The sequence below is a fragment of the Rhincodon typus genome, unplaced genomic scaffold (assembly GCF_021869965.1).
Source record: "Rhincodon typus isolate 14 unplaced genomic scaffold, sRhiTyp1.1 hic_rhity00005399, whole genome shotgun sequence".
In the NCBI taxonomy this organism is placed as follows: domain Eukaryota; kingdom Metazoa; phylum Chordata; class Chondrichthyes; order Orectolobiformes; family Rhincodontidae; genus Rhincodon; species Rhincodon typus.
In genome coordinates this window covers 1-7,072 of record NW_025971037.1, presented here as the reverse complement: position 1 = coordinate 7,072, position 7,072 = coordinate 1, and the positions used below count along the sequence as shown (strand labels likewise).

The 7,072-nt window shown below is 42.8% G+C and overlaps 1 long non-coding RNA gene across 2 annotated transcripts; it reads right to left on the bottom strand.

Annotated features, from left to right (window-relative positions):
* Nucleotides 1-2,066: 2,066 nt before the first annotated feature.
* LOC125482062 lies at nucleotides 2,067-7,066 on the bottom strand. 2 transcript variants are annotated; one of them, XR_007261537.1, is made up of 4 exons: nucleotides 5,990-7,066; nucleotides 5,696-5,845; nucleotides 5,373-5,570; nucleotides 2,067-2,133 (listed from the first exon to the last, which is right to left on the bottom strand). It is a non-coding gene; the product is annotated as an uncharacterized LOC125482062 (long non-coding RNA). The 2 variants fall into 2 exon arrangements; XR_007261536.1 differs by having other exon boundaries at nucleotides 5,696-7,066.
* Nucleotides 7,067-7,072: the final 6 nt, after the last annotated feature.

Here is a 7,072-nt window from a genome sequence, read left to right as displayed (position 1 = left end):
AAGTGGGACAGGGAGCTCCAAAAGCACTGATGCCCATCTGTGATTCCACTTGTGGTGAGAATGCTCAGCCCATTCAAATAGGCAAATAGTCTTTTCTTTCCATCGCTGACTAATGTGGAACTCCCTACAACTAGAAATACCCAACTCCTGAAGTACAAGCTTATGTTACTAGCAGTATTCTCAATTATCCCAGGCAATGGGTAGGGTTCCACTCAAATCAAAACATGGCACAAGGTGTGACTGGACAAAGTCACACTAACAAGATCTGTATCTCTCAATTTATAAGTCACAATTAATTCAAAACATCGTGACAACAATTCCCTGTAAATTTACCCAAAGAATCAACGCACCTTAAAAGAACACAAATTAGCATTACACACATTAGTTCCTCAAAGCTTCCTGGAGTCATTTGAAGATGAAAATTGTGCCATGTTTTCTCTTCTTTCATTCACAAGATGTGGGCATCCACCAGCATTCATTGCCCAGACAGCAGTTAAGAGTCAACCACATTGCTGTGGGTCTGGAGTCACATATAGGCCAGACCAGGTAAGGGTGGCAGTTTCCTTCCCTAAAGGACATTAGTGAACCAGATGCTCTTTTCAAAAACCAACAATGGATTTACGGCTATAATTAGACTCTTAATTCCAGACTTTTATTGAATTGAATTGAAATTTCACCATCTGCCATGGTGGGATTCAAAGCCAGGTCCCCAGATTAACAGTCCAACAATTAATACCACCAGGCCATTGCTTAATATTGGACACAAGATAGATATGAATTAATATGGGATCCAAAAGTAGCCTAGATAATTCCTGAAATAATTCTCCTGCGGCAGATGACGTGACAATCAAAGCAAGGATACTGAATTGTATTCACATTTTACAATGTCGTGATCATGCACTGTTTTGTATGCATATAGAACTCTTTCAGATGGACAGAGTTCTTCTTGATGGTTTGATAAAGATTATCATATTACCATCATCTGCTTGACAAAGTCAGCATAGTGCATGATTTGGCAAACTAACCTTATTTCACTGTATTCTCAGCAAACACTGTACTCAGTTCTTTTACAGCCAACTATCCTGTAATATTTTGCTTCCAATGCCTTCTAATATATAATCCTGCCCCCAGAATAAATCCTCTTTCCCTTACGTACTCTTCATGACAAGATCGGACACACAAGAAGAATCGAAACTTTTCATCAGGTGGGTCTGATTTCTATCACTTTAAGAGATGGAGTAATTTTTTACAAACACTTATTTCCTAATATAATCTGAGCAGTTTGTCTGATAACACCGCCACAACAAGTCAGGAAGAGAAAGGTAATTACATTCTACAAACAGCTAAGAAATGAAAGATGCACTGATATTTTCACCAAATTTTGCTTAAATTTAATCAATATCTGAAACTGAATTTGCATTCTCTTGGCATTTCCAAAGTTTAATCTAAGAACATGATATTCTATCATTTTGCTTTGGCTGCTGACATCATTCCCCACTGATGGCTGCTTCAAGCAGAAAAGTGAATGTCACTGGGATCAAAGTAAACCCTGACATCTCCAGTTTCAGCATTATTTGCTTGTCCTTTCAAATAGATGGAACATCACTGTGATAACAAAGACTAGATAGTGACAGTGACCGAAGATCCATAGCAAGAAACCTGCCTTCTTCTGCTCCAAGCCAAACTAATACCAGTTCCTTACTTTAATACAAGTTGCTTTCCCTGCAGAGAAGGGTGGCCTAGATACCTTTAGCTATTTCAGAGTTTCTTCATCTACAGAGACCATAAAGAGGAAGTTTGCTGGTCAATTCATTAGCTACAATTTTTAAAAGTAAAGATCAAAGTTGTGCCCATAATCCCCAGCACAAGGCCAGAAGATCTGGGTTCGAGTCCCTTGAAGGTGTCTTATAAGTCCAGACAAGTTAATATAGTTTCCCCAAATTGGCAGCCTCAATTGTTGCTTCCATAATAAGCTTTTTACATTTTGTGCACGCACTGATTTATCATGAAGTATCATCTTTCCCCCTTTTTATTACAGATTTTAACAGAGAAAATATAAACCTTACCATTGGAAGGAGAATAAGGGTGGCCAGGCTGTTCCCGTGCTCTTTTTTGTATTTTTCGAGTTGCCCACTAAAAGATAGCAGAATGCACCTCAGTTAGGAAAAGCTCAAGTTAGATGTTCCCCTAAGGTTAAAATCAGGCATAGCCATTCTATAGATCAACATAAAAGGTGTGAATCACATTGAACTGTTTTAAGTGCCACTGGCAAGCCATTCAATTTTGGAGTTTCCTTCGAAGCACCATCTCCTAGTTCTTTACACCATTACAGTGGTGTGAGGGGATGTTGGTGAGAGGTGGGTTTGCAAAGGAATAGTGTGTCTGTCTATCAATAGCAGATTCTGTTCGTACTTGATAAGATGACCTGGCGGGGGGGGAGGATGTGCATGTTATACTACCTATACATTCTCCAACTTTCCCACTTATCTTTAATCAGCATTGCTTTAAAAACAGCTTTTTCTAGAGTCAAAAATGACTGGAAAATCCCAAGCACTGACTTGTCCCATAATGCAATCTGTTTCAGTACCTCAGATGGTTACTTGACTTGTTTGAAATAAAGCAGAGCTTGATTCTCTCCAAACTACTGCACCATGACATGCTAATCAAAATTATATCCCACTTTGCCGAAGCTTTCCCACAATATAGGAGGCTAAGATTTAATCAATTATCTGCTCAAGTGTTTGCTTCTCCCTCCTATGCTTCCCAGTTGCAATAGAAGTTGTAAAATAAACTGCCAAGAAGTGTCAAGAAAAAAAAGACGTGTTGCAATATTTATCAAGGTCCATCCAATTTCAGAACATTCAGCCTTAATGAGGTTGAGGGATGCAATGTAATTTTACAATGAAGGGTAGACTGCGGGTTCATGAAGCTAAGTGACAGTTTACATTAGAGAAGATGTTGGAAGCAGTGTCTTTTTATTTTGGACAGATTTTTTTTTTTCTTCAGCTAATAGAATAACCACATGATGGAAACACTTCTTTCAAGATCATATTTCACTTAAAAACAGCTGGAACAGGAAAAGAAGAATTTTGGATTGTTTCTTCCAGTGTATGCTGGCTGTCATCCTTTCTTCAGAGGCGAGTCCAAACCAGTTATTGAGTAAAGGCAATATTGTTCAGTCATATGTGACAGAAGTGTGGGGGTGAGAAAAGAAAAGTGGCAGAGGGGACATGGGAAGCGGACTGGGGTGAATGGATAAGATTACAGCGACATCTGGCCCATGTGACATCCAGCTGTGTTCAATTCCAGATGTGGTCATTGGTTGATAAACAGTGGGAATCCTGGGGTACTGAGGACAAATCCCAGTACGATCCAGAATTATCAACCGTTCAGTTGCTCACCATACAAATTGCAGATGAATTTATTATGAACACCCGAAACAAAGAGACAGCCAAAGCACCTTAAAATTAAAGTTACTAAATAAAACGTACATACTCGAGATGTGATGAGAGCCCATGGCTGCTGACATGAACAAAGAACAAAGAACAAAGAAAATTACAGCACAGGAACAGGCCCTTCGGCCCACCAAGCCTGCGCCGATCCAGATCCTCTATCTAAACCTGTTGCCTACTTTCCAAGGATCTGTATCCCTCTGCTCCCTGCCCATTCATGTATTTGTCTAGATACATCTTAAATGACGCTATCGTGCCCACCTCTACCACCTCCGCTGGCAACGCGTTCCAGCACCCACCACCCTCTGCATAAAGAATTTTCCATGCATATCTCCCTTAAACTTTTCCCCTCTCACCTTGAAATTGTGACCCCTAATAAGTGAGTCCCCCACTCTGGGAAAAAGCTTCTCGCTATCCACCCTGTCTATACCTCTCATGATTTTGTAGACCTCAATCAGGTGCCCCCTCAACCTCCGTCTTTCTAATGTAAATAATCCTAATCTACTCAACCTCTCTTCATAGTTAGCACCCTCCATACCAGGCAACATCCTGGTGAACCTCCTCTGCACCCTCTCCAAAGCATCCACATCCTTTTGGTTATGTGGCGAGCAGAACCGTACGCAGTATTCCAAATGTGGTCGAACCAAAGTCCTATACAACTGTAACATAACCTGCCAACTCTTGTACTCAATGCCCCGTCCGATGAATGAAAGCATGCCGTATGCCACTTGACCACTCTATCGACCTGCCTTGCCACATTCAGGGTACAATGGACCTGAACACCCAGACCTCTCTGTGCATCAATTTTCCCCAGGGCTTTTCCATTTACCATATAGTTCGCTCTTGAATTGGATCTTCCAAAATGCATCACCTCTCATTTGCCTGGATTGAACTCCATCTGCCACTTCTCCGCCCAACTCTCCAATCTATCTATATTCTGCTGCATTCTCCGACAGTCCCCTTCACTATCTGCTACTCCACCAATCCTAGTGTCATCTGCAAACTTGATAATCAGACCATCTATACCTTCCTCCAGATCGTTTACGTATATCACAAACAACAGTGGTCCCAACACGGATCCCTGTGGAACACCACTCATCACAGTTCTCCATTTTGAGAAACTTCCTTCCACTACAACTCTCTGTCTCCTGTTGCCCAGCCAGTTCTCTATCCATCTAGCTAGTACACCCTGGACCCCATGTGACTTCATTTTCTCCATCAGCCTACCATAGGGAACCTTATCAAATGTCTTACTGAAGTCCATGTATATGACATCCATAGCCCTTCCTTCATCTGTCAACTTGGTCACTTCCTCAAAGAATTCTATCAAGTTGGTAAGACATGACCTTCCCTGCACAAAGCCATGCTGCCTATCACTAATAAGCCCATTTTCTTCCAAGTGTAAATAGATTCTATCCCTCAGTATCTTTTCCAGCAGCTTCCCCACCACTGACGTCAGGCTCACCGGTCTATAATTACCTGGATTATCCTTGCTACCCTTCTTAAACAAGGGGATAACATTAGCAATTCTCCAGTCCTCCGGGACCTCACCCGTGCTCAAGGATGCTGCAAAGATATCTGTTAAGGCCCCAGCTATTTCCTCTCTCGCTTCCCTCAGTATCCTGGGATAGATCCCATCCAGACGTGGGGACTTGTCCACCCTAATGCCTTTTAAAATACCCAATACATCCCCCCCCCCTCATGCCGACTTGACCTAGAGTAATCAAACATCTAACCCTAACCTCAACAATAACTATTGAATAGCCTGAAACTCAAGAGGGTCATGGACCCACCAGGTCCCATTGAGCTCATTCAGGAAATAGTCACCTCCAATATTTTCTTCCAACATCAGACACAATCCCAGAATTTAAGTCCAAGTGTGACCTGTGATAGATCCCTTATTAAATGACAGGTCCTTACCTCAAGAGTCTTGACAAGAATTTTCATGTAAAGTTCTGTTATTCCCAATGAAACCCCAAACATGGCAGGCAGCATAATGAGAGTGATTCCAAGAATCAGCCATATCGACAGCAGCTTCAACAGGAATTCCCAAAGTCCCTCCATCTGCTGGCTCTCTATTCTCTATAACCAAAGTGCACTGGGATCCAGTTCTGGAGGCTACAGATCAAAAGTAAATTAGTGATTACTGAAAATGGGGACACTCCTCCAATGCACGCAGTTGGTACTATTTGATATCTCAAACACACCCACCCCTCCATAAATCCACCCAAACTAATACTTACCAAACAAAACAACAATCTGTATTTAAAAAGTGCCGTTAATGTGGTGAAACATTCCAATATGTTTCACAGGGCATTTGCCACCAAGTTGCATGAAGAAATAATAAAACCAGCCGACCAAAAGTTTAGTCGCAGCTCATTCTGAAACAGTGTCTTAGAGGAGGAGACAAAAGTAGATAGATTATGGGAAGGAAGCAGAGAGTTTAAAGACCAGGCGAGCTGAAGGCATGGTTATCACTGGAAGAGTGAATAAAATCGAGGATGCTCAAGGAGCAAGATTTAGAGGAGTGCAGATACCTCAGAGGATTGCGAGGGTGAAGCAGGTCATGCTGCACAGAATACAACCCGCTGCAAATGAGGGGGGATGGGAACTGGCAGCTGTTCCTTTCCTTCCCCACCAGGCTGAACGGAAGACCCATAACTCTGATAATCACACACAAGTCAGGATGTAGCACAAACACTGTAACAGTATACCCAAACAGCTTCCTCCAATACACTGTGGAAACTCAGTCCCACTCCTGCTCAGTCAGAACTGTTGCAAGGGCTGATCTGAATATTTCTTAAATATTATGATGGTTCCTGCCTTTATCACCTTCTGGATGAATAAAAATCTTAAATTCCATCTAAACACACTACCCCTTTACTTTGAATCTATACCCCCTTGGTTATTGATCCCACTCCAAAGGGGGAAGTTCCTCCCTATCAATGGCCCTCAATGTGGTACACCTCAATCAGGTTCTCCCTCAGCCCTCACTGCTCGAAGGAAAATACCCCCGGTCTATCTACTCAAGTACCACAGCAGTGAATCACCTTGGCAGCCTCTCTAGAGCAACTACATCCTTCCTTCAGTGTGGCTGCCAGAACTGCATACAGTACTTCAGCTGTGGTGTAACTAACAATATACAGCGCCATCATAATCTTCCTGCTCTTTTATTCAGTGCCCTCCACTTATCAAGTCCCATACTCCCATCTTAATAATCAAAAAAAACTACTTGGCACTGGAGAATCCACTGTCATCCTCCCTCGTTCTCTTCTCCAGCCACTGCCCCACGGTTACTGCAGTGAACAGCTGACCCTATCCACAGCAGGAGCCTGGGCACAGGGCACCCAGCGAGGAGGCACCTCAAACTCCCTCCTTACTCCGAATGTCACTCCCGTCTCTCTCACTCCTGGTCACTGTCCTGCTTTTGCCCTTGTTTGTTTTAGCTTTTAACTCTTCTTGCCCCTTACTCCGCGTACACTCCTTGACACCAACTCCTATTGCTCTCACTCTAGGTTCGCTTCTCGATTATGCCAGCTTTAGTCCGAAGTGGAAACTTTGCATTTTATGCCGGGCTCCTCGCCCCTTTACTCCGGGGCTCACGCTCGGCTCCTCGCCCC